General features: G+C 40.8%; 1 protein-coding gene across 1 annotated transcript in view; it reads right to left on the bottom strand.

Annotated features, from left to right (window-relative positions):
* The window catches only part of cacna2d4a (calcium channel, voltage-dependent, alpha 2/delta subunit 4a), a 305,750-nt gene that overhangs the window by 186,751 nt on the left and 93,446 nt on the right, over window positions 1-25,553 (bottom strand). The window lies entirely within an intron of this gene.

The raw sequence follows: 25,553 nt of genomic DNA, 5'->3' as shown, positions 1-25,553 counted from the left end.
ATCTACTTTTACTTTGGAGAAAATAGTTACTATAGAAACTGTTGAAGAAATGAACCTCACGAGCTTCTTCTGTAACATCTGTCCACATCAGTCCTGCTGCACCACGACTCAGAGGAACTGGGACAAACATGACCTACAGCAGATACACATGACCTGGGTTTGTTTAAATAATAAACTAATTTAATCACAAGGTTGATCACACTTATTAAGAAGGAAAACTTAAATGTCTGTCTTATTCTTACATGCAGCAGAAGTCTGAAGTTCTGTCTAAAGCAGAAGCTCCATGACTTCCTTCTTCACTTCTCAGTCTGTGCCTGAAGAGCAATGAGGCCTCAGCCTTTTTACTGCAAACAAAGAGCTCACTGTGTTTAGCCTCATGTTACTGTCACTCATGGTGTCTGACCTAAAGTCTCACTCTGAAGAAAGTCAACTCACATTTACACTGAGAAGGTTGGAAGGGCGCCCCCTTGTGTCCAATTGCGTCCAAATGCCCGGAACAAAACCAGCACCTGAAGAGGTTGAAAAATAAGTTGTGTGAAAGCAAAAAGGCAAATGCAACCACGAAACTCAATTGTATTGCTTTTATTCAAGGAAACACTTATGACAGTGATACCCGGAGTGGTGTTTTGTTTCATTCATGCACGTTTTAGGCCCTAAATCTAAATCCTCCTCTTTTACTCTGGTTCTGGTCTGAAAACAAAGGGCTAAAGGCAAGGGCGGAAAGGACTAAGTAATGGAACAACATCGATTTGTCTGCAAATGTGTCTCTACTGAACCATTTCGTCAGTAATACAGTATTAGTAAGCTGTTCTAATGTTCTGCTGTTCTTTATCCCGCAGCCACATCCTCCTATTAGTTTCAAAAGCCTGGAATACAACCTTTTAAAAGAGATGCGGGACATTCAAAAACAAGCTCAGTTGTGTTTCACTTAAACAATGCCATTAGGGAGCATTTCCGATAAAGGCGTTGTTCCACACGGGCTGCTCTGCTGCCTGAGGCGCCGAGACTTCGCTCTGGTCACAGACACATTTCCCACAATGGAAAACAAATAAAGCAAAGTATTGGTTCTATCTAATAATCATGAACACAACGCGCACCTGATCTCAGGCTCTGTTTGGTGATATTCCACTGAATCAAAACAAAGAGCGGTTCAGGAGACTTTGCTTTCACCCTTTAGAGCTCAGTCAGACGCCCTGTTTGTCTGTGAACATAGTGCATGCATTTCCGTGCGGGTTTACATGTGTGTGCTCTGTCAGCTACAAGGACATTAGACGAACTTTATTGAACGTCAAGGAAAAATGTGCATTGAACTACTGCTGCGCATATACAAGGCCTACATCAGATCTCGATTGGAGTTCTGCTCAGTGCTGCTATGTGGTATTGGAAAAACATTGGTGAACTCTTTAGAAAGCCCAGCGGAGATGTATGCGCATCATTCTCCAGCTGCCATACCGTGCAGAAATAGCACCTGAGCATTACAGAAGGCTAGGTCTGATCACACTGCAAACAAGACGTAACTTTGCACTGTCGTGTTTTGCATATAAAATGTATAATGGACTTTCACCCAAAGCTTTGGACCAACACCGTCCCACACAAAAGGTTCTACCCTACAATGTACAGAGACCAAACTTTGTGTTGCCTGATGGGATGCGGCCTGTGGGGGGGGCAGTGCGGAGGTCGTGTTTTGTTCTGGCTGTACAAATGCTTAACATCCTGGACTCTGGCTGTGTCACTCAGCATGGGTCTATGGGGGAATTTAAGGGGTACCTGACAAGCAATTTCAGAAAAGAACAGTTTGTGAATCCACTGTTCGAACCACTTCAGTTAAACGGACATGATGTAGAGCAAGTGGACTCATTCAAATATTTGGGAACAATTTTGGACAATTCTTTCACATTTAACGAACATGTTGACTGTGTTTACAAGAAAGCTCAGCAAAGGCTTTTCCTGCTGCGTCAGCTGAGAGGTTTTGAAGTCAGTGACCACATCTTATCAAGGGTTTATCAGTGTTTAATTGAGAGCGTACTGATATTTAACATAGTCTCTTGGTTCGGTCATTTAACTGTCAAAAACAAAGCTAAACTTGGCAGAGTTGTTAAACAGGGCAGTAAAATAACAGGCCAAGAACAAACCAGTTTATCTCAGTATTATAGTAAAGCAGTGCGTCGTGTCTGTATTAAGATCACAGATGACGATCCATTGTCCCATCACTTTGAGCTCCTTCCATCAGGGCAGAGACACAGACTTCCTTGTGCCAAGAAAAATGTGTACAGGAATTATTTTGTTCCCTTTGCCATCAAGGAGCTAAATAAGTTGTAAATACTAATGTCGTTGAGTCAGTCTGTTCCTTTTCGTAATGTAGTGAACCTGCTGCTGCTGTGTCTGCAGTGAACCGATTTTATAATGAACTGATTTTAAATGTATTGGAATGTATGAGTGGAATGTATGAGCGAGCCAAAGACAAATTTCTGCCATCTTTGTGCATGGTGGACAATAAAGTTTTTCTATTCTATTCTATTCTATTTTCCATTTTGCTAGGACCTCCATTTTTAAATTTTTACTCTTCCAACGGTCTTATGGCCACGGAATCCAAATTTGTATTTTAACACTTGTTCCCTTTGTTGTATTTTTGTTGTTGTTGTAATTAATAAAGAAAAAAAAATATATATATTATAGATTTCAAACAATTTTGATACTGAGAGTAACATGTACATGTGCCTGTAAACAGAGGAATTCACAATGAAAATGTGTAACTTCTTATTTGTACATCGTATCAAAGGTTTTCAAAAGTTTCGATCTGGCCTGGGCTGTTTAGAAGCAAAGACATTCAGGAGACTTTTCCAGCTCATGTGTTTCCACAGGTCTCCACTTGTTAACCTGTTACTTCAGTTCAGTAAATGACAGATAATACATTTTTGGGCTCAATGTTTATCGTTACTTGCATGTTTTCCCATTTTATTTATTTTTTACCCGAAGTTGGGCATAGCAAAGGCGGGAAGCTCAGCAGGGAAGGGCCTGGTGGGACTTGGATGGGAGCCTGTTTAGGAACACCAGGACGCCTGAGCGAATGTAGTGAGTGAGTGGTGGTCGGAGGGGCCGATGGTGACCTCGAAGATGGAGCGTCCTTTTCAGCCGCTCCATCTTCGCAAATCATCAAAGCGATCTCCCTTTCACGTCCAATAAGGCTCCGAGTCGACAATAAAGCCGACGCTTCAATACGCGGAACATGATGGAGAATCTGTGCGTCACGAAACAAAGAGAAGAAAAGGAAGAATCTGCCTTTCATTCACTTTGAAAGGCAGATTTGGCTAATGAGCCCACGGTGGCCTGGTTAGCGACATTAGCAACATTAGCAACATTAGCAACATTAGCATTTTGGCATAGTGGTCAAGTTCATTAATTTCAAGTTTTATTGAGGGACTAAAACGTGCATGTATGAAATGAAGTTGGCCATTTTATCCTCGCTACTGCCACCTCAGGTCATATATGTAACTGCACCTTCTATATTAAAGGGATGTTTCAGGATGTTTGACATAGGGCCTCATTTCCTCGTTATCCAGAGTGTTGCTGATTTCTGGAGATATTTTTTTTTTTGTAATTCATGCAGTTCTTATGTTTGAAGAGTTCCGTGGCGCTAGGCTAGTGCAGGGCTAGTGCATGTCTATGGTATCAGCTAGCCTGCATTAAAAACAGTCTGACCCGCTCCTTCTTATATCAGTGCTCTGGTCCAGCCTTACACCCCTGTGAGGCTCTGAGGTCTGTGGATCAGAATCTAGTTTTCGTACTAGAGGCGACCGATCCTCCCAGGCTCTGGAATGATCTTCCGCCCTCTTTGCTCTGTTGACTCTGTTGATTCTTTCAAAAGCGAACTTAAGACACATTTATTTGTTCAAGCTTTTAATGAGCTACTTTTGGGCTGCTGTGATTTCTGTGTCGTTTTGACCCCTTGTTATATTGTATGTAATTTCTGCTTTTAACTGTGTTGTGAAGCACTTTGTGGACTTTGCCTGTGAAAGGTGCTGTATAAATAAAGATTACTTACTTACTTGCTTACTACTTCAGTCTACCCCAGGGCAGCTGTGGCTACAATAGTAGCTCACCACCACCGTGTATGGAGTGAACGAATAGCCCTAGCGCCACGAAACTCTTCAAATATAAGAACTGCATGAATTACAAAAAAACGTATCTCCAGAAATCAGCAACACACTATGTCAAACATCCTGAAATATCCCTTTAGTATAGAAGGTGCAGTTACACGTATGACCTGAGGTGGCAGTAGCGAGTATAAAAACGAACAACTTGCATCTAGTCCCTTTAACAATGTTCGTGTCTTGAGAGAGAGAGATGTAGCCTATGCCGGTCCCGCTGTGGTGCAGATCTGCCCTCGCTTGTTCACCTCCCTCTCCCCTTCCCGGCCGTGGAGTCTGATTGGAGGAAAAATGCCTCTCCACTATGAAGGTTAATTTGTGTTTTTATTATCAAGGTGTTTTTTATACACTGGATTTATGTATCTGAATTTTTAGCATCCGTATTTCACCACCATATTGAAAAAAATTCGGTGTATATTTTTTTGCAGCTTTTTTACAGCAGCGAAAAAAAATACACCACATTTTTTTTACAGCAGCGGAAAAAAATACACCACATTTTTTTTACAGCAGCGGAAAAAAATACACTGATTTTTTTTTTTCAGCAGAATTTTTTTTCAGCAGCAAAAAAAAAATACACTGAATTTTTTTTTTCAGCTGATTTTTTTTTTCAGCAGCAAAAAAAAAATACACCGAATTTTTTTTTCTGCAGCGAAAAAAAATACACTGAATTTTTTTTTTCAGCTGAATTTTTTTTTCAGCAGCAAAAAAAAATACACTGAATTTTTTTCAATATGGTGGTGAAATACGGATGCAAAAAATTCAGATACATAAATTCAGTGTATAAAAAACACCTTGATAATAAAAACACAAATTAACCTTCATACTCCACCCCCCACACTTCCCACTTAAACGTGCTAAGTCCAGGAGATGCAGGATCAATGTTACGCTATAGCTAAGGTTAGGGAGGGCGTGTGATGCAACAGACAGATCTTACACATTTTTAGAAACTAGAAGGTCTTGGCTTTCAAATGAGGCATCACACTGGCACATAGGCTGCACGCTCTCCTGCCAATACGCTTTGACATCTGCATACTTGAAAACTTTGGCTGCGATTCACGACGAAGCTACAACTAGCGACGAAGACACGCTTTTCGAACACACAAAACAAAGAGAGAAATATTGCTACTGATCCCCAGAGCGACTCCAGAACGCCGTGTCAAAAAGCAGCCACATTCAAGTGAAGTTCAGGGATATAAATTGGTGCTGTGGATTCCCCCCCCCTGCTTTGGATCGATCGCAGCTGTCCGTCCTCCTGAATACAACTGTCATGAATCCACCGGCTCCCGTGTCGATTGTTCGCAGAGTTACAAGCCGAGCGTCCTTCATTTTCCCCCCGTGTTTTCTCCGTGTTTCTATAGCCTTGAATCGAGCGGTGAAATCAGCGCAATCCATCAAATAAAACGTCCGACACAGAGAGATGGGTTATAGCAGCCAGAGGCGGGACTGAAAAACCAGCCCTGGAATCTGGTCTGGTCCAAATTAGCGTAAATGCGACACTTCCACAAATACACATGTTAACCTCTGACCCCCCGCCTTAACCCAGAGCATTGTCTCCAGTTCGGCTTTGCCCAAATCTAAAAGCTTCTTGACTGGAGAGCAACACTGTGACGTCTCATTTGAAAGGGAAAATCTAGAAAAGTGAGGGTAACTTTTTGTCACGTTGTCGCTGCTTTTTTGGCCTGTTTTCGTCACTTTTTTTGTCACTTTTTTTGTCATTTTTTGTCTTTTTTTTGGTCATTTTTTGGTCATTTTTGTGTCAATTTTTGTCATTTTTGTGTTTTGTTTTTTTGTCGTTTTTTGTCATTTTTTTGGTCATTTTTGTGTCGTTTTTGTGTCATTTTTTTGGTCATTTTTTGTCAATTTTTTGGTCATTTTTTTGGTCATTTTTTAGTCCTTTTTTAATTTTTTTTTATTTTTTTTGTGACTTTTTGTCATTTTTTTTGGTCGTTTTTTAGACTTTTTTTGTTATTTTTTGTCAATTTTTTAGTCATTTTTGTGTCATTTTTTGTCATTTTTTTGTCTTTTTTTGTCATTTTTTTGGTGTGTTTTCGTCTCTTGTTTTTCGGGGGTTTTTTCATGTTATTGTTGTTTTTTCACCGCTTTTTTCATCGCTTTGTCGTTCACATTTTGTTGTTTTTTGGTCACATTTTTGTTGCTTTTCCAGCGCGTTTTTGTTTTCGGGATGCTTTTCTTTTAACCCCTTAACTCCCGCCTGAACCGAGCACATTTTCTCCAGTTTGGCTTTACCCCCATCCAAAAGCTTCTGGAAAAAAGGTGAGAAAATAGCGACAGAACTGAGACGAAAACAATGATGGAAATGTGACAAAAAAGTGACAAAAAATGTATGAAAAAGTGGCAAAAATGTCACAAAAAATGACCAAAGAAATGACCAAAAAAATGACAAAAAAGTTACAAAAATGAGTTGAATACCAAAAAAGGACGGGAAAAAAATCTGATGACGTGAGGAAAAAGATCCTCTCGGTTCAGGCGGGAGTTAAGAGGTTAAGCTTTTAGATTTGGGTAAAGCTCGGTTACACCAGGGGGTAAAGTGAGGGGCCAGACCGGTCCAGTGGCCCTTCTGTGCTCTTCCAGAATACAGGACATATGGCCAGTCCGCCCCTGATAGCAGCAACATTACGGTTTATCTGCAAATGGGTTTGGATAAACATTCATCTCGATTTGAGAAGTGTAAACGAGCCAGATCGAGAATAGTTTGGACTTCCTGTATTTCCGTCCCTTCACTCAACAGTCAGATTGTCAGAATGTGCCCTGAATATCATCTCAAAACAGGGTGGGATCATTATTGGAATACATTCTCCAACAATTGCAGCTTCGCGATTTTACTCATTGCGATCACCAGAGATACAAACAAACGGAGAGGAAGACGAGGGCACGTGCAGAAGTTAGTCTTCAGGGAGAGACTGGAGGAAACATCAAATGAAGAAGAAATCAGCCCACGTGTGCACAGTGAGGGAAGAAACGGGTTGAACCTGCCTCGATCACAAAGCAAGAACTCTACAAAGAGAAACTAATCATGAATGTGGTTTACTCTTCCCAAGCTTTTAGTCACTTTTCATTTAACAATTGGCTTCATACAGACAATGTTATCCAGATGAAGTTAGGCTGCATTTAACACTTTTTTTTTTTATTACGAAACTAGACACTATATATTATTGAGAGGGGGCGTTTGACAAAGCAGAGCGGCTTCACGCGGAAAGGTCGAAACAGTTGAGATTTTAAAGACATTATGCAAAATGGACTTTTTCCAGCTTTCCATCATGTTATTCTGTCACTCCCTCATTAAAAACATGGCTGAAGTGTTGCCTTGGCACATTCACGTATTTCTGAGTAATCTGTAAAAACGCTGATGGCGGCCATTTTAGGGATAGGTTTGCCTGAGTCCTCCTAGGAACGCCCCCACCTCCTGGAGACGCCTCCGAGCTTTGGTCACCAGCCGAGTAACCAACCACTGCTCCTCAGCAGAACCCCCTCCCCACTGATGCCACAGACAGCGTGTGGAGGGGGCGTGTCTAAAGGCTCAGAGGTTCTTAAAGAGACAGAGGCCTATTTCAAGACATTCACTACAGCCATTTTGAGAGAGACATTTTATTCAAGGCAGTTATTCTAATTTACTGCATTTACAGACCAACAGAAGGTTTGTCATCATTGTAGTGTGATATAGACTGGTGCTATGGGGCTGAAAAAAGCAGAACACCCCCTCTTTAAAGATAGCGGGGCCGGTGCCTAGTCTTAATACGTCTCTGATTGGATGATGAATGTCCACCGTTTACCAACTATCCTAGGAAAAATATTTTTTGGGTCCTGGGGCAGATTGTCCATTTACCACGTGGCTATGTAATGTGTTGTTCATGTCCTGAGCTCTTATTATGTCAGTGCCCTCTGCTGGACACGTGTGGAACTCCTTTCTTTTTTAAATGTAATGCCCCCTAGTGGCTAGAATGAGCATTCTGGTTATTCTTTAAAAAATTATAACTCCGCACAGGAATGGGCTAGAGACTTTTATTTTGACATACTCTGGAATTTATGCTGTACAGGTCAGGGGCCGGACTCGTATGTTTGGCACCCCTGTTCTAAATCATTGTGGTGAAGTTCAAAGTTCAAAGTCTGTTCCTTATTTCCTACTGCACTGTTCTACTCGTCTACTCGTCTACTCGTCTACTCGTCTACTCTTCTACACGTCTACTCGTCTACTCGTCTACTCGTCTACTCTTCTACTCTTCTACTCTTCTACTCGTCTACTCGTCTACTCGTCTACTCGTCTACTCGTCTACTCGTCTACTCTTCTACTCTTCTACTCTTCTACTCGTCTACTCTTCTACTCGTCTACTCGTCTACTACTCTTCTACTACTCTTCTACTACTCTTCTACTACTCTTCTACTACTCTTCTACTACTCGTCTACTCGTCTACTCTTCTACTCTTCTACTCTTCTACTCGTCTACTCGTCTACTCGTCTACTCGTCTACTCGTCTACTCGTCTACTCGTCTACTCGTCTACTCTTCTACTCGTCTACTCGTCTACTCGTCTACTCGTCTACTCGTCTACTCGTCTACTCGTCTACTACTCTTCTACTACTCGTCTACTACTCTTCTACTACTCTTCTACTACTCTTCTACTACTCGTCTACTCGTCTACTCGTCTACTCGTCTACTCGTCTACTCGTCTACTCGTCTACTCTTCTACTCGTCTACTCGTCTACTCGTCTACTCGTCTACTCGTCTACTCGTCTACTCTTCTACTCTTCTACTCTTCTACTCTTCTACTCGTCTACTCGTCTACTCGTCTACTCGTCTACTCGTCTACTCGTCTACTCTTCTACTCTTCTACTCTTCTACTCGTCTACTCGTCTACTCGTCTACTCTTCTACTCTTCTACTCTTCTACTCGTCTACTCGTCTACTCTTCTACTCGTCTACTCGTCTACTCTTCTACTCTCCTACTCGTCTACTCGTCTACTCGTCTACTCGTCTACTCGTCTACTCTTCTACTCGTCTACTCGTCTACTCGTCTACTCGTCTACTCTTCTACTCTCCTACTGTTCTACTCGTCTACTCGTCTACTCTTCTACTCTCCTACTGTTCTACTCGTCTACTCGTCTACTCTTCTACTCGTCTACTCGTCTACTCGTCTACTCGTCTACTCTTCTACTCTCCTACTGTTCTACTCGTCTACTCGTCTACTCTTCTACTCTCCTACTGTTCTACTCGTCTACTCGTCTACTCGTCTACTCGGCTACTCGGCTACTCGGCTACTCGGCTACTCTTCTACTCGTCTACTCGTCTACTCTTCTACTCTTCTACTCTCCTACTGTTCTACTCGTCTACTCGTCTACTCGTCTACTCGTCTACTCGGCTACTCTTCTACTCGTCTACTCGTCTACTCGGCTACTCGGCTACTCGGCTACTCTTCTACTCGTCTACTCGTCTACTCGTCTACTCGTCTACTCTTCTACTCTTCTGCTGTTCCCAAGTGTAAACACAACGCTTGTGTTCTACTCCGCCCTTTACGATAATTATTCCGATTCTCCATATCAGGTGACTCAGTGGCTCACCCGACCCGGTGATGTTTGATTCTGTTACCACGGCAACCCTCCCTAACAGACCCACGGGCCCCAGCTGTCTGTAAGTCTATATGGAGGCCCCGGGGCGACACCCGACCTCACTGTGAGGGTGTAGTTTCCAACGGGACCTCTGTCCGTCCCGGGCAGTCGCATGTTACGCCTGTGCAGACGGCTTTCCATGTTACACACACTCGTATCTGATTACAAGGTCGCCCGGCAGAGAGAAGGTACCGCGGTTTAAATGGTTTTCAGGTCGTGACCCGGCTCGTAATTGTCACTCAGTTCACTGTTTTGACTTGACATAAATAAATAGTTTTCCTACACATGCCATTAATGTCAGGGGCTTGTTTTGGTGTTAAGAGATACTGTACTGTACATGTTTCCTACAGGGTTACATGGGCTATATTTGCTTATGCTCGACCATGTCCCCCTATATAGGTGCCACACTGCAAAAAGTAACTAACTAGATCAGTATAAACATCTCAATTTGAGCACAATAATCCAAATTTTAGTTGTTTTGACTAGTTAAGAAGTTGTTGGGCATTTGTCCTGGATTATTTCACTTGTTCTGAGATGTTTCTGACTCGTTTCGATACGTTTCGTCCTTATTTCAGGTCATTTTCTTTGCCAATGGGAAAAGAAAAACATTCTTATCTCATTGGCAATTTTACTTTCTTATTTCAAGCGAGATTTACCCTAGAACTGGTCTGAAATGTCCAAAGTAAACTTGGTCCGATCAGGAAAAGTGTCTAAATGAGTGAAAACCGCTCAAAACAAGAAACATTTCCTCAACTCAAGTCATTTAAGCCAATGCTTGATATTGACTTTTTGCAGCGTACAGGATTACATGGGCTGTTTCCCCCTATATAGGCACCAACGTTGACATCTGTACCTTCTGTATGTTTTATGATACAGCATTTGCACAATATTTACTCTATTTCCCCTTAAAAAGGAAACTCTACTACTACTTCATATTGAAATTGTTTTTGGATATTCAATTGAGTTCCTTTGGTGGACAATTTAGCTATTTTGTGGCTTTTTCATAACTTCTGTCGTCGCACTTTCATCAGTTCATTTTGTCGCTTTTTTGTTGCGTTTTCATCCTCGTTTTCCTCTCGTTTTTGCCGTTATTTTGCCGTTTTTTTTTTTTCAAGAAGCTTTTAGATTTGGGTAAAGCCAAACACAATGGTGAAATATGAACTCATTTATCACACACAAATAAAGTCAAGTCTAAATCGGGTCCATATGGAGGTTTTTTCACAGCAGATTGTTCAGTAGAAGCAAAAACAAAAACAAAAAAAGGACAGTCGTTGCTCGCATTAGCATTAGCACGTTATTTATGTATTTATGGGCTGTTGAACCACTTTGCTCCTCTCCATGTCTTTGTATCTTTATTTAGTAGAAATTATAATTCATAATTTCTTTGCTTTGTTGCCGTATTGTCGTCACATTTTTCAGTTTCTCTTTCCTTTCTTTTTTTTGGTGCATTTTTGTCATTTTTTTGTTGAGTTTTTGTCATTTTTGTTGCTATTTTGTGGCTTTTGTCACATTTTCGCTGCTTTTTTGTTGAGCTTTTGTCACATTTTTGTTGTTCTTTTGTGGCTTTTGTCACAACTTCTGTCGTCGCACTTTCATCAGTTCATTTTGTCGCTTTTTTGTTGCGTTTTCATCCTCGTTTTCCTCTCGTTTTTGCCGTTATTTTGCCGTTTTTTTTTTTCAAGAAGCTTTTAGATTTGGGTAAAGCCAAACACAATGATGAAATATGAACTCATTCATCACATACAAATAAAGTCAAGTCTAAATCTGGTCCATATGGATGTTTTTTCACAGCAGATTGTTCAGTAGAAGCAAAAAAAAAAAAAAAAAAAGACAGTCGTTGCTCGCATTAGCATTAGCATTAGCACGTTATTTATGTATTTATGGGCTGTTGGACCACTTTGCTCCTCTCCATGTCTTTGTATCTTTTTTAGTAGAAACTATAATTCATAATTTCTTTGCTTTGTTGCCGTATTGTCGTCACATTTTTCAGTTTCTTTTTCCTTTCTTTTTTTTGGTGCATTTTTGGAATTTTTTGTTGAGTTTTTGTCACTTTTGTTGCTATTTTGTGGTTTTTGTCACATTTTCGCTGCTTTTTTGTTGAGCTTTTGTCACATTTTTGTTGTTCTTTTGTGTTTTTTTCATAACTTCCGTCGTCGCACTTTCATCAGTTCATTATGTCGCTTTTTTGTTTTCGTTTTGTCGTTTTCATCCTCCTTTTCCACTCGTTTTTGCCGTTATTTTACCGTTTTTTTTCAAGAAGCTTTTAGATTTGGGTGAAGCCAAACTGCAGTAAATGTGCTCGGGTTAAGCGGTGAAGTGTCTGTGGTCACAGATCTTTAAAGTCTCTGACGAAGCTTCCTGTACGAGTGTCAAAACGACGACAGCTCAGTAACTTTCCCACATCCTGCAGATAAAGTCGTGCTTTTATTTGTACGCAGTAACACGCATTGCAGTCCCCGTACCCTGTTTATATCGCGGCTCACAGGAGGTATAAAAACACATAGAGCACACGGCGTATCAAGGTCTCGGTGGCACCGCATTATTTCAACATTGACGGGCTAATGCTGTGTTTCCAGAGCAACCGTGTGCGCAAAATGATGTTTAACAGTGAGCGAGGCAGAGGCTTATGCTGACGGCACAGCAGAACTCCCCGCTTCTGTAAATGTGACCGATTCTGCCGGAGCTTCAGGTCGAAACGCACCTTTTATAAGAGAATTCGCGTGACTGATCAACGTCTGCTGATAAATATAAGTGTGACGCCAGCATTGTGTAATTCAGAGCCATGAATGGAGGGGATGAAGACGGGGATTTCGGCTTCTCCTCCTGCAGTCTGACGGGGAGAGGCCAGTCAGTGCAGATGTATGTTCTTATATTTCACACTACAATTAGGGTTGAATCGTTTGAAAGACTTGGATATAGTACATTTTAGATCCAAGCTTTTTGTGTGAATCAGGTTTTGTGGATTTTAATGCTTCTGGAAGTGTTAAAGGAACAGGCCAGGTATAGATACAGACGGCATCTCTGGAATCGCCCATATATGGTCATGTGTGAAAACAGTTAAAGGAACAGGCCAGCGTTTTTCCACACTGAGATATGTTCTTACCTGAGCTGTGACGAGTTCTTTAGGACCTGTCTGATCTTCAGTCACGTAAACACAGCGCAGACGGCGTTAGCATTTAGCCTCTCCCTCTCTCCTCTATAGCTCCAAAACAGGTCAAGATAGAAGCTACCAAGCTCTTCCACGTTTTCCCTATTTAAATATGGTTACGTGAAGTGTTCCACTACAAAGTATAATTACACACAATTAAACAATGTGGATTTTCTAAGCGGATAAAAGGGGGAACTATATTGTAAGGCGGAATAATACCAGGAGTAGTTCGAAATCCGCGCAGTAATCTTCACTTTACTGCGCGGATGCCAAACTACTCCTGGTATTATTACTACGTTATGTGACAAGATTTGACAAAATGTAAAAAAAGACAAAAAATTTATAATAAATGGACGAAAAAATTGACAAAAAATTACCACAAAAATACAAAAAAATTAACAAAAAATGACAAAAAATTGACAAAAAAATGACAAAAAAATGACAAAAAAATGACAAAAAATGACAAAAATTTGACAAAAAAAATGACAAAAAAATGACAAAAAATGACAAAAATGTGACAAAAAAATGACAAAAAAATGACAAAAATGTGACAAAAATGACAAAAGAAATTGACAAAATTTGACAAAATGTAAAAAATCCGCGCAGTAATCTTCACTTTACTGCACTGATGCCAAACTACTCCTGGTATTATTACTACGTTATGTGACAAGATTTGACAAAATGTAAAAAAAGACAAAAAAAATTATAATAAATCGCCGAAAAAAAAGACAAAAAATTACAAAAAATTAAAAAAAAAAAAAAAAAAAATCAAAATGTGATGAAAATTTGACAAAAAATGGATAAAAAAATGGACAAAAAAATGACAAAAATGTGACAAAATGTAAAAAAAAAGACAAAAACTTGATTAAAAAATGACAAAAAAAGATTTTAAAAAATGACAAAAAAAGGACAAAAAAATGACAAAAATTTGACAAAATTTGACAAAATGTAAAAAATCCGCGCAGTAATCTTCACTTTACTGCGCGGATTTCAAACTACTCCTGGTATTATTACGCCTTACAATATAGTCCCCCTTTTATCCGCTTAGAAAATCCACATTGTTTAATTGTGTGTGATTATTCTTTGTAGTGGAACACTTCACGTAACCATATTTAAATAGGGAAAACGTGGAAGAGCTTGGTAGCTTCTATCTTGACCTGTTTTGGAGCTATAGAGGAGAGAGGGAGAGGCTAAATGCTAACGCCGTCTGCGCTGTGTTTACGTGACTGAAGATCAGACAGGTCCTAAAGAACTCGTCACAGCTCAGGTAAGAACATATCTCAGTGTGGAAAAACGCTGGCCTGTTCCTTTAACTGTTTTCACACATGACCATATATGGGCGATTCCAGAGATGCCGTCTGTATCTATACCTGATTTATTTATTTATTCATTTTTTTCTCAAACGATGAAAGAGGAATCTACTAAATGAAAATGCTTGTTTTGGTCCTAACTCATCCCTTACTTTTCTGACACATTTGTAGCATCACAGTTTCCCCGAGGAACAAGTTTATGGGCTCATTTTACAACTCGCACGCTCACTTTTCAGGGTCATTCTGTTCATTTTTCAACCTTCTAGCCCTGTAGTTTTAGTTACTTTAAAATGCATTCTTGTAGTATTTCTTGCTTATGTTTCAGTTTGCTCCAGTTTACTCAGTATTTATGGCAATTGCATCAACTTTCCACATGATAAATCCTGCATAAATATTCATGTCGTGACTCCGGGGGATGTTGTCGGATCTGCCTCCACAATTTATCTGCATCCACTCGCAGTTGCAGTCGCGGGCGTTGGCCTGCGGGGGGGGGGGCTCTATCTACACACTGACATTGTTACCTGTGACAGAGGATATTAATTAGCCGGAGTGGCGGGTGTACGGCGGGCTGGAGCAGATAACACGGAGGCAAACAGAGGGGGAACGAGGTGGCGGCGGCACATCATCAAAGAGCTACAGTCTGGGGCACCTTCAGCACAGAGGAACGACAAACTGCTTTATCAGGGCTTTGCGAACTTTTCAGGCTTGTGACCTTTAAAGCTAGAAATCAGCCGTTGTGGGTTGTTCTCGAGCGATGGCTAATAAGCAACGGCGATGTGTCTGAGATAGAGGGGAGGGAGGGAGGAGGGAGGAGGGAGGTCTGGTCCAGAAGACTCGCTACATTCAGGTCGATGTAAAGCCTGCCCTAAACTACAGACAGAATCCAGTTTGCTATGAAGCCAGAGCTTTTGCCAGGATGATGACCTTCTGTTGCTTTAGGGCGGGATACAGAGGAAACACTGTGTGGGAAAGAGGCCGACATTGCGACACGGCGCGCTTTTACTTTTCACTTAAAGGAATAGGCCACTGTTTTTACATACTGAGATATGTTCTTACCTCACTTGAGCCGAGTTAATATATCCCCGTCTGGTCTTTGTCCGTGCGCTCACACATACGCAGCCTCTCCCACATGTCACATAGCTCCGAAAAAGCTCACGATAGAAGCTACCAAGCTCTTCCACGTGTTCCCTATTTAAATAAAGTTACGTGAAGTGTTTTCATGCGAAGTATATTTACACAGAAACGTAACATGTCGATTTTATAAGCAGATAAAAAGGGGGACTATATTGTGAGGCGTAATGATACGAGGAGCAAAACGTCCGCGCAGTAACTCCTAAAGGTTATTGACGGAAGTGAGCGGGGAAGTCTTTAGGAGTTACTGCGCGGACGTTTTGCTCCTCGTATCATTACGCCTCACAATATAGTCCCCCTTTTTATCTGCTTATAAAATCGACATGTTACATTTCTGTGTAAATATACTTTGCATGAAAACACTTCACGTAACTTTATTTAAATAGGGAACACGTGGAAGAGCTTGGTAGCTTCTATCGTGAGCTTTTTTGGAGCTATGTGACATGTGGGAGAGGCTGCATATGTGTGAGCGCACGGACAAAGACCAGACGGGGATATATTAACTCGGCTAAAGTGAGGTTAGAACATATCTCAGTATGTAATAACGGTGGCCTATTCCTTTAACACACTGAGTGCCGCTGTTTTGGGGATTTAGCTGTAGAGCGCCGACAATCGAGACCATTTCTCATTATATTTGTGGCACCGCAGAGTATTCTATGTTATAGCTATGGACACGTATGGCTCGTTTGAAAGGTGAGACTCTGGAGGTTCCGGTCTCGACCTTGATGGCAGCTTAGGAAACGCGCTCCTCCGAAAAGATTTTAAAAAAACATTACCCGCCGGGTATTTAAACCATCTACGAATAATTGGAACTGATTGAAAGGGCAGGACAAGATGGAAACACGAGAGAAAAGCAGAAAAAAAATGTTTCAGAAACGTTGGACGCCGAAGACGACACACAAAGCCACGACAGCTACGCTAATGCTAAAGATGGCGCCGGGAGACCGAAAGCTAATGACAAATCCAAAGTCAATTTGGAAATGATTCTGCAAGAAATACAAGCTTTCAGGCACGAGAACAAGCAACACCTGGACGTAATCAGAGAGGATATTAACAACGCAAATCAAAGAATTGGAGAAGCCGAAGACCGTGTTGGAGCGACTGAAACGAAGCTCGAGAGGATGGAGCTAATCATGAGAAGCATGCTAAAAACGCAGTCCCAAAATGAACGAAAGGTGGGACTCTAAACTCCCCGTACGCGAAAACAGTTTAATTCTACGCGCCTCGGTTCCTGGGAAATCCTAAGCTAAACAGAGGCTAGTTTTGATCAAAATCGGAGATATTGCGTGTTTTATGAAACGCCCTCCTTTCTGATTAACTCCTCTCTCCAACTCTACCCTCTTTGGACGTTGCCTGGCCTGACAAACTACCTGCTTTTTCATAGATGTTTCAAAGACATACAGTCTGGGAGTAAACATGATCTCAACGATTTCCCGGTGGGCGTGATTGACAGACGGCATCAACCAATCAGAGCAAAGCTAGATACGTGGCAGCAGCAGGAAGCTTTTCCAAAAACGTCCTTATTCACGAGGAACGCTGTTTCTTGCTCCGATTTTAGAGATTCTTTTCTTTCAAATGATTGAAAACAGACGAAAGAGCAGAGGAAAACATCGTATCACTCGCCGCGCCGCCATCTTTATTGTTTTGGTCGAGTGCGGTGACGGCTTCCGCCTCTTGGGGGAATGAAGTCCCGCCTCTCGTTGCGTGATTGGAGATGATAGAGGATTGTGGTTAAAACCGTGAAATGAGAGGAGCTGTCCAGACGGTTCTTCTTTTGAACAGAAAGGAGGAGTGTCTGGCAGGTCAGGTAACTTTGGACGGGTTATGTGAAGAGGCAAATGCCAAAATATATCAGTTTCAAGTCCATTTTCAAGGACAACATCGTTTTGAAACAGCGCGTGTTGCTGCAGATCGATCTCGCCTTCGCTAATTACCGCGTGTGCATTTAAACATCCTGGTTCTCGGATTGAAGACTTTAACAGGATGTTTCAGTCTCAGTCGTCCTTGAACTCATTTTAAACCATTTAAAAACTTAGAGAAACGTTAAAGAGGGGGTGTTCTGCTTTTGTCAGTCCCACAGCACCTGTCTATATCTCACTACAATGATGACAAACCTTCTGTTGGTCTGTAAATGCAGTAAATTAGAATAACTGCCTTGTATAAAATGTCTCTCTCAAAATGGCTGTAGTGAATGTCTTGAAATAGGCCTCTGTCTCTTTAAGAACCTCTGAGCCTTTAGACACGCCCCCTCCACACGCTGTCTGTGGCATCAGTGGGGAGGGGGTTCTGCTGAGGAGCAGTGGTCGGTTACTCGGCTGGTGACCAAAGCTCGGAGGCGTCTCCAGGAGGTGGGGGCGTTCCTAGGAGGACTCAGGCAAACCTATCCCTAAAATGGCCGCCATCAGAGTTTTTACAGATTACTCAGAAATACGTGAATGTGCCAAGGCAACACTTCAGCCATGTTTTTAATGAGGGAGTGACAGAATAACATGATGGAAAGCTGGAAAAGTCCATTTTGCAGAATAACCCCCTTTAATGTACCAAAGTAAATAGAAGAACAACCTTCGTTACTAAGAGTTGTATCTCTTAGTAACGAGAGATACAGTGGTAACTCTGTGTCTCCCTAACCCTAATCCTAACCCTAATAACTAAACTAGTAAGTACCACTTCAAGCACCACAATAAGTTTTTTTTTGCAGGATTGATTGGCTTCATAGTTCAGCGTTCGGAGCATTGAGTGTTTCCTGATCCTGGACCTGTGAGGGTTTTCTGTCGCCATCGAGCCACCGTCAAAAACAATTTAACACTTAAGCAACACGCCTTACCACGGATCCAAGGTGTTGCATTGGTCTTATAACACACACCACAAAAACTTTCCTTTCTCTCTCTTGGGACAACAATCCAGGGTGTCATAAAAGTTATACAGAAAACACAAACTGCTATAAAAATCCTCCCTCTATCACACAGGGACAGAGTGTTAGTGTCTCGCCTCGTTCCTCCCTCTGACGGGGCGAGGGGGGGGCACGTTCTTCACCGAAACCGGCAGCCTCTTGCATGCGTTTGGGCAGGTTCATAAAAGATTCAGATTGAAGCTTTTTAGAGCAAATTACATTTCACAGAAGCGCAGTTAGAAGTTGTTTGGTCTGAGGCCCGTCTGCCTTAATATATTCCCCTCGGCTCTGGCTGCTGCAGCAAAACAGGAGGCCCAGAAAACGAGCTCATCCTCCACGGCAGCACTCACCAAAGGAGGGAGGTATACGGAACAGAAGACCATGTGGTTTGCTTTGTGGCGGCAGATTTCCTTCCATGAGACTCGGGGTTAGGGGTGGGCGATACCACGTTTTCTGGAAGCAATACGATACCGATACTTTTGGGGTCTTTTTTGTCGATACCGATACTGGTCATTTCATATGGGTGCACTGCAAAAAGTATTTAACTAGATCAGTATAAACATCTCAATTTGAGCACAATAATCCACATTTTAGCTGTTTTGACGAGTTAAGAAGTTGTTGGGCATTTGTCCTGGATTATTTCACTTGTTCTGAGATGTTTCTGACTCGTTTCGATACATTTCGTTCTTATTTCAGGTCATTTTCTTTGCCAATGGGGAAAGAAAACTGGTCTTATCTCATTGGCAATTTTACTTTCTTATTTCAAGCGAGATTTACCCTAGAACTGGTCTGAAATGTCCTCAAACAAGCAAAGCAAACTCGGTCCGATCAGGAAAAGTGTCTAAATGAGTGAAAACCGCTCAAAACGAGAAACATTTCCTCAATTCATTTAAGCCAATGCTTGATATTCACTTTTTGCAGTGTGAATGTATTTCAATCAATATACATTTCTAAAACTGGTTGTTTTATATAATTAATTGGTCAATTAAAATTGTATTACTTTAACTGGTTAATTAAATAATGTTAATGTGACATTAAATACATAAACAACATTTAAAATTAATACTTAAATGACAAACAGAACCTAAACCTATGACTGGCTCAGTTCAATCCTTTGCTGTTGTTGTTTTGGTTCAGAACAAAGAAATAAATCATCCTTTTGCTTTGATAATTGCTGCCCCGCCTTCTTTTCACATATGCAAATTAGTGTCGATACTTTTTGCCCAATATCGACACTTAAAAAGTAGCCGTTTGGTATTGATATATCGATACTGTGGTATCGATCCGCCCATCCCTACTAGGGGTCGTACATCCCAGTTGTGGCCTGAAAAAGAAGCACGTTCTCCCAATCACAGGGTTGGGAATTTTGGATGAGTATTTACATAAGTCGCATATTGAGTGCCAAAACGGAAAAACGTGTTTTTTTTAAAGTATTTTTTATTATTTTATCATGAAACTAGACACTCTCATACACCTAATGTGTGGTTTTGGGAGCTCTGTGATGAACAGAAGTGAAATAAATGACGACCAAAAAATTGTGAAAAGTCACGATCTGGACATTTCATATATTTTTGCGTTTCTTTTCTTTTTTTAGTCCACGGGGGTTTGATGTTGCGAAGCGAACAGCTGAAAACCCAACGCAGCACGAGCACGTTTGACAAAGAAGAGCGGCTTCCCATAGAAAGATTGAAACAGTTGAGATTTTAACATTTCTCTGAGTTTTTAAATGTTTAAAATCGGTCCAAGGACGACTGAGAAACATCCTGTTAAAGTCTTCAATCTGAGAACCAGGCATAACACGCGGCGTTTCAAAATGTGTCCCCAATGGTGTCGTTGAAAACTGACTTGAAACAAATATATTTAAAAATTTGCCTCTTCCCATAATGTTAGTGCCTGAGAGGAGAGAGGAGATAATCAGAAAGGAGAGCGTTTCATAAAACACGCAATATCTTAGTTTCTAGAAAAAAAATCTGTGATTTTGATCAAAATTAGCCTCAGTTTAGCCTAGATTTCTCAGGAACCGAGGCACGTAGAATTAAACCGTTTTCACCTGCTGAGAGCCGAGAGTGTCGTCTTTCAAACGAGCCACAGCATGTGTCCATAGCTATAACATTAAATACGCTGTGGTGCTACAAATATCATGAAAAATGGTCTGGATTGTTGGCACTTTACATCTCCATAACAGCGTGGCCTCAGTGTTAACACAAGTACAGTTGAATCATAGACTGTGTATATAATGGACAGCTTCTCCTCACTCCTCCCCGTTCACCATAATGACCACGCTCGTGAAGGAAATCATTGCAGATTTACAGACTCCTCCTCCCCAGCTCTGACGAAGCCTGTTCCTAAAAAGGACATGAGGGCGGGATCTTCACCGTAGACCCCGCCCTTGCGTGACGATATGGAGGTACTACAGCAATGGCGGAGCAATGGCGGCCTCTAGTGTTGTGGGCATAAAGCAGAGCAGCGGCCATTGGCTGAATCATAACTTTAGTCAAATAAAAGGTTGGGAACCACTGTCGAAGAACAACATCTCATCTTTCTAACCAAATGAAAGTCAGAAAGAGAGCGAGAAATGAATCAATGGCGCTAATTTGATCATTGAAAGAAGAAAACTGGAGGTTCCTTTGGGAGAATTTGAACAAATCATTCGTCATTGCTCGCATTCTGGCTCCCTGTGTTAGGTTTAGGATGTTTTCTCCACCAAAGAGGCTTTAATGAGCCGCACGTGGCTCTCGAGATAGTGCCTGTGTTATTGTAAATGTAACTCTGCGCTGGAGGAGCACATGCAGAGAGAACCAGGCACAGGAAAGCAGTGACACGAGACAAGATTAAAAACAAATCCAGCGCCACAAAGGGGAGCGTGATTTGAGTTTTGGTGGTACACGAGCGGCGGCACAAACACGATTCCGCTGTTTGGGCCGCTCGCTTTCATCCCGTTTAGATTGTGCAAAGGCATAAAACACAGGCCCCGCCTCTGAGCTATACTCCGTCTGCAGCAATTTGCGCTAGTTCTCAAACCCGTTATGAGAAATCACATCCGCTGTGCAGCAGAATCCTTCCACTTCCACCAGGCCTCTGCGGTGAAGCATGAGGGGGTTTTAAAGGAAGTGACAGCACGAGGTTCACAGAAAAATGTCTCAATATTGTGACTTTCAGGATTCGAACAACAGAAAAAAGGGGATGTAGGGCACCCGTAACCATAACAACAAACAATCCATTACAGTAGATTCAGGATTAAGTATTTTTAATGGTTCTTACATTACCTGGTTCAAAAGACCAGTGACAATCAGGGTTAAAGGAACAGGCCCCCGTTTTTCCACACTGAGACATGTTCTTACCTGAGCTGTGACGAGTTCTTTAGGACCTGTCTGATCTTCAGTCACGTAAACACAGCGCAGACGGCGTTAGCATTTAGCCTCTCCCTCTCTCCTCTATAGCTCCAAAACAGGTCAAGATAGAAGCTACCAAGCTCTTCCACGTTTTCCCTATTTAAATATGGTTACGTGAAGTGTTCCACTACAAAGTATAATTACACACAATTAAACAATGTGGATTTTCTAAGCGGATAAAAGGGGGACTATATTGTAAGGCGTAATAATACCAGGAGTAGTTCGAAATCCACGCAGTAATCTTCACTTTACTGCGCGGATGCCAAACTACTCCTGGTATTATTACTACGTTATGTGATTTGACAAAATGTAAAAAAATGACAAAAAATGACAAAAAATGACAAAAAATGACAAAAAAATTACAAAAAATTGATAAAAAAACGACGACAAAAAGGACAAAAAATGACCAAAAAAATTACAAAAAATTACAAAAAAAATTACATTTTTTTTTTCAAAATGTGATGAAAATTTGACAAAAAATGGACAAAAAATGGACAAAAAAATGACAACAAATTTTTAAAAAAATGACAAAAAAATGACAAAAAAATGACAAAAATTTGACAAAATTTGACAAAATGTAAAAAATCCGAGCACTAATCTTCACTTTACTGTGCGGATGCCAAACTACTCCTGGTATTATTACGCCTTACAATATAGTCCCCCCTTTTATCCGCTTAGAAAATCCACATTGTTTAATTGTGTGTAATTATACTTTGTAGTGGAACACTTCACGTAACCATATTTAAATAGGGAAAACGTGGAAGAGCTTGGTAGCTTCTATCTTGACCTGTTTTGGAGCTATAGAGGAGAGAGGGAGAGGCTAAATGCTAACGCCGTCTGCGCTGTGTTTACGTGACTGAAGATCAGACAGGTCCTAAAGAACTCGTCACAGCTCAGGTAAGAACATATCTCAGTGTGGAAAAACGCTGGCCTGTTCCTTTAAATTCACTTACTGGCGATGCTGTGGCTGAGAAGGAAGTATTTACAGCAAAAACTCCTGAATCAAGTCATTCTACCCACTACTATAGATGTCGTTTTTACAGCGCGGGAAGCCGAGGGTGAAAAGTTGTTTTCTTAATATCACGCTTTGTCGGTGCTTGGCTTAAACACACACACACACATTTACTGTATGAACTGAGATAAAGCCAGAGTCAGCCACTGTAACAAGACTCTGGGGGGATACGGAGTGGGGGCTGAATTAAAAGAGGCGTGAGATAAGCAGAGAAAGAGAGGAGGGTGAGGGGGTGACCGACAAAGAAACAAACACTGAAAAGCTTGATGTCTGTGGGCTCTCAGTCGTACAGGCTATTCTTACAAAGACTGAAATTACAAAGATGTTTTACCTTCAGGGGAGAATAGGGGAGGGGCTAAGGCAAGCTGAACTCCTCCCTGGACTTTTCTCTTCATGCGCTGTAAACTACAAGTACATTCACTTTCATAACAGTGCGTTAAAGCAGAACTATGCAACTTGTTTACCTTAAAGAGGGGGTGTTCTGCTTTTGTCAGTCCCATAGCACCAGTCTATATCACACTACAATGATGACAAACCTTCTGTTGGTCTGTAAATGCAGTAAATCAGAATAACTGCCTTGTATAAAATGTCTCTCTCAAAATGGCTGTTGTGAATGTCTTGAAATAGGCCTCTGTCTCTTTAAGAACCTCTGAGCCTTTAGACACGCCCCCTCCACACGCTGTCTGTGGCATCAGTGGGGAGGGGGTTCTGCTGAGGAGCAGTGGTTGGTTACTCGGCTGGTGACAAAAGCTCGGAGGCGTCTCCAGGAGGTGGGGGCGTTCCTAGGAGGACTCAGGCAAACCTATCCCTAAAATGGCCGCCACCAGCCAAAAATTCAACAAAAATGTGAAAAAAAATCAACAAAAAAATGACAAAAATTCAACAAAAAAATGACAAAAATTCAACAAAAATGTGACAAAAATTCATCAAAAATGTGACAAAAATTCAACAAAAAATGACAAAAATTCAACAAAAATGTGACAAAAATTCAACAAAAAATGACAAAAAATCAACAAAAATTCAACAAAAATGTGACAAAAATTCAACAAAAAATGACAAAAATTCTACAAAAATTCAACAAAAATATGACAAATTTTTTTTAAAAAGTGACAAAAATTCAACCAAAAAATGACAAAAATGTGACAAAAATTCAACAAAAATGTGACAAAAACCTATCCCTAAAATGGCCGCCATCAGAGTTTTGACAGATTACTCAGAAATACGTGAATGTGCCAAGGCGACACTTCAGCCATGTTTTTAATGAGGGAGTGACAGAATAACATGATGGAAAGCTAGAAAAAGTCAATTTTGCATAATACCCCCCCTTTAATAAATCCTTTCCGTCATCCCTCTGGGGGAATACAAGAGTTAATGGGATGATTGGGGGGGTCTTTCATCTCCCCCTGGTGTCTCTGTCCAGAAAACCACACTAATGGAGTCACGAAGAAGAAGCTAACAGGCTAACGGGCAAAGCTAACTGTGACAATATCCCTCTGTCCCTTTGTCTTTTCTGTCAGCGTAGTATTTACTCTCACGGACGATTAATGAGTAAAAAACTGGAGACAGAAATGTGTCAAAACTGCGACAAAAACGTGACATAAACGCAGCAGCAACACACGTTTGGAGCACGGAATGGAATCGCACATATATGGCCATGTTTGAAAACAGTTAAGGGGGAAAAAAATCTAAATTTTCTCTAATTATTCAAAATCTACTTTAACAAAGTCTGAATTATGAATATAGTTTCTACTAAATAAAGATACAAAGACATGGAGAGGAGCAAAGTGGTTCAACAGCCCATAAATACATGAATAACGGAGAACGCTAACATGATGCTTCATCATGCGTCGAGCTACAACTGCCGTTTCTTCACTTTTACTGAACAATCTGCTGTGAGAAAACATCCATATGGACCCGATTTAGACTTGGCTTTATTCATGTGTGACAAAAAAAAGTTCATATTCTATCTAAAAATAGTGGAAAATTCCCAAAAGATTCTATTTTCCCCCTCGGCAAAGCCACGCCCCCTTCTATGACGCGATGCCGTCTGTATCTATAGGTTGTGACCTCCAGTCGAGACTTATCAATTTCCAGTCACACCTAAACAATATGCTATACTTTTCGACGCAATCCCTGCTGGAGTCATCACGCTGTACAGAAGTGCATATTTGCATTTACAAGCACCGGTTTCTCTCCCCAATGCACTCAATTCTCAAATGGGAAAAATATGTTTTACACATCACAAAAATTGCAATAAGAATATTCGTGCTTTATTCCAGAAAGAGCTTGTATCTACTCCCCATGTTGTGTCATATTGGACCCAATTTGGAGGTAATATTTCATGGAAAAATGTATGGACACTTCCCAACAAATTTCTGATAATAAAGTAAAAGAGGTTTCGTACAAAATCATCCATAAATATTCTCCAGTAGGGCTGTGCAATTAATCGAAATTCGATTACAACAGTAAACGATTACAAAATTAGCATAATCGCAAAAAATCGATTATAATTGTTTTTTTCAATGTTTTTTTTTTTTCAATTTTTTTTTCCACATTTTCTTTCTAATTTTTAATTTTTTGAAGGATTTTTGTCACTTTTTTGCTGGATTTTTGTCTTTTTTTGATGGATTTTTGTCATTTTTTTTGATGGATTTTTGTCACTTTTTTGCTGGATTTTTGTCTTTTTTTGACGGATTTTTGTCACTTTTTTGCTTGATTTTTGTCACTTTTTTGATGGATTTTTGTCACTTTTTTGCTGGATTTTTGTCACTTTTTTTGCTGGATTTTTGTCACTTTTTTGCTGGATTATTGTCTTTTTTTGATGGATTTTTGTGACTTTTTTGCTGGATTTTTGTCACTTTTTTGATGGATTTTTGTCACTTTTTTGCTGGATTTTTGTCACT

This window comes from Gobius niger, assembly GCF_951799975.1.
Source record: "Gobius niger genome assembly, chromosome: 2".
Lineage (NCBI taxonomy): Eukaryota > Metazoa > Chordata > Actinopteri > Gobiiformes > Gobiidae > Gobius > Gobius niger.
Note: the sequence above shows the minus strand (reverse complement) of the source record. Positions and strands in the feature narration are given on the sequence as shown.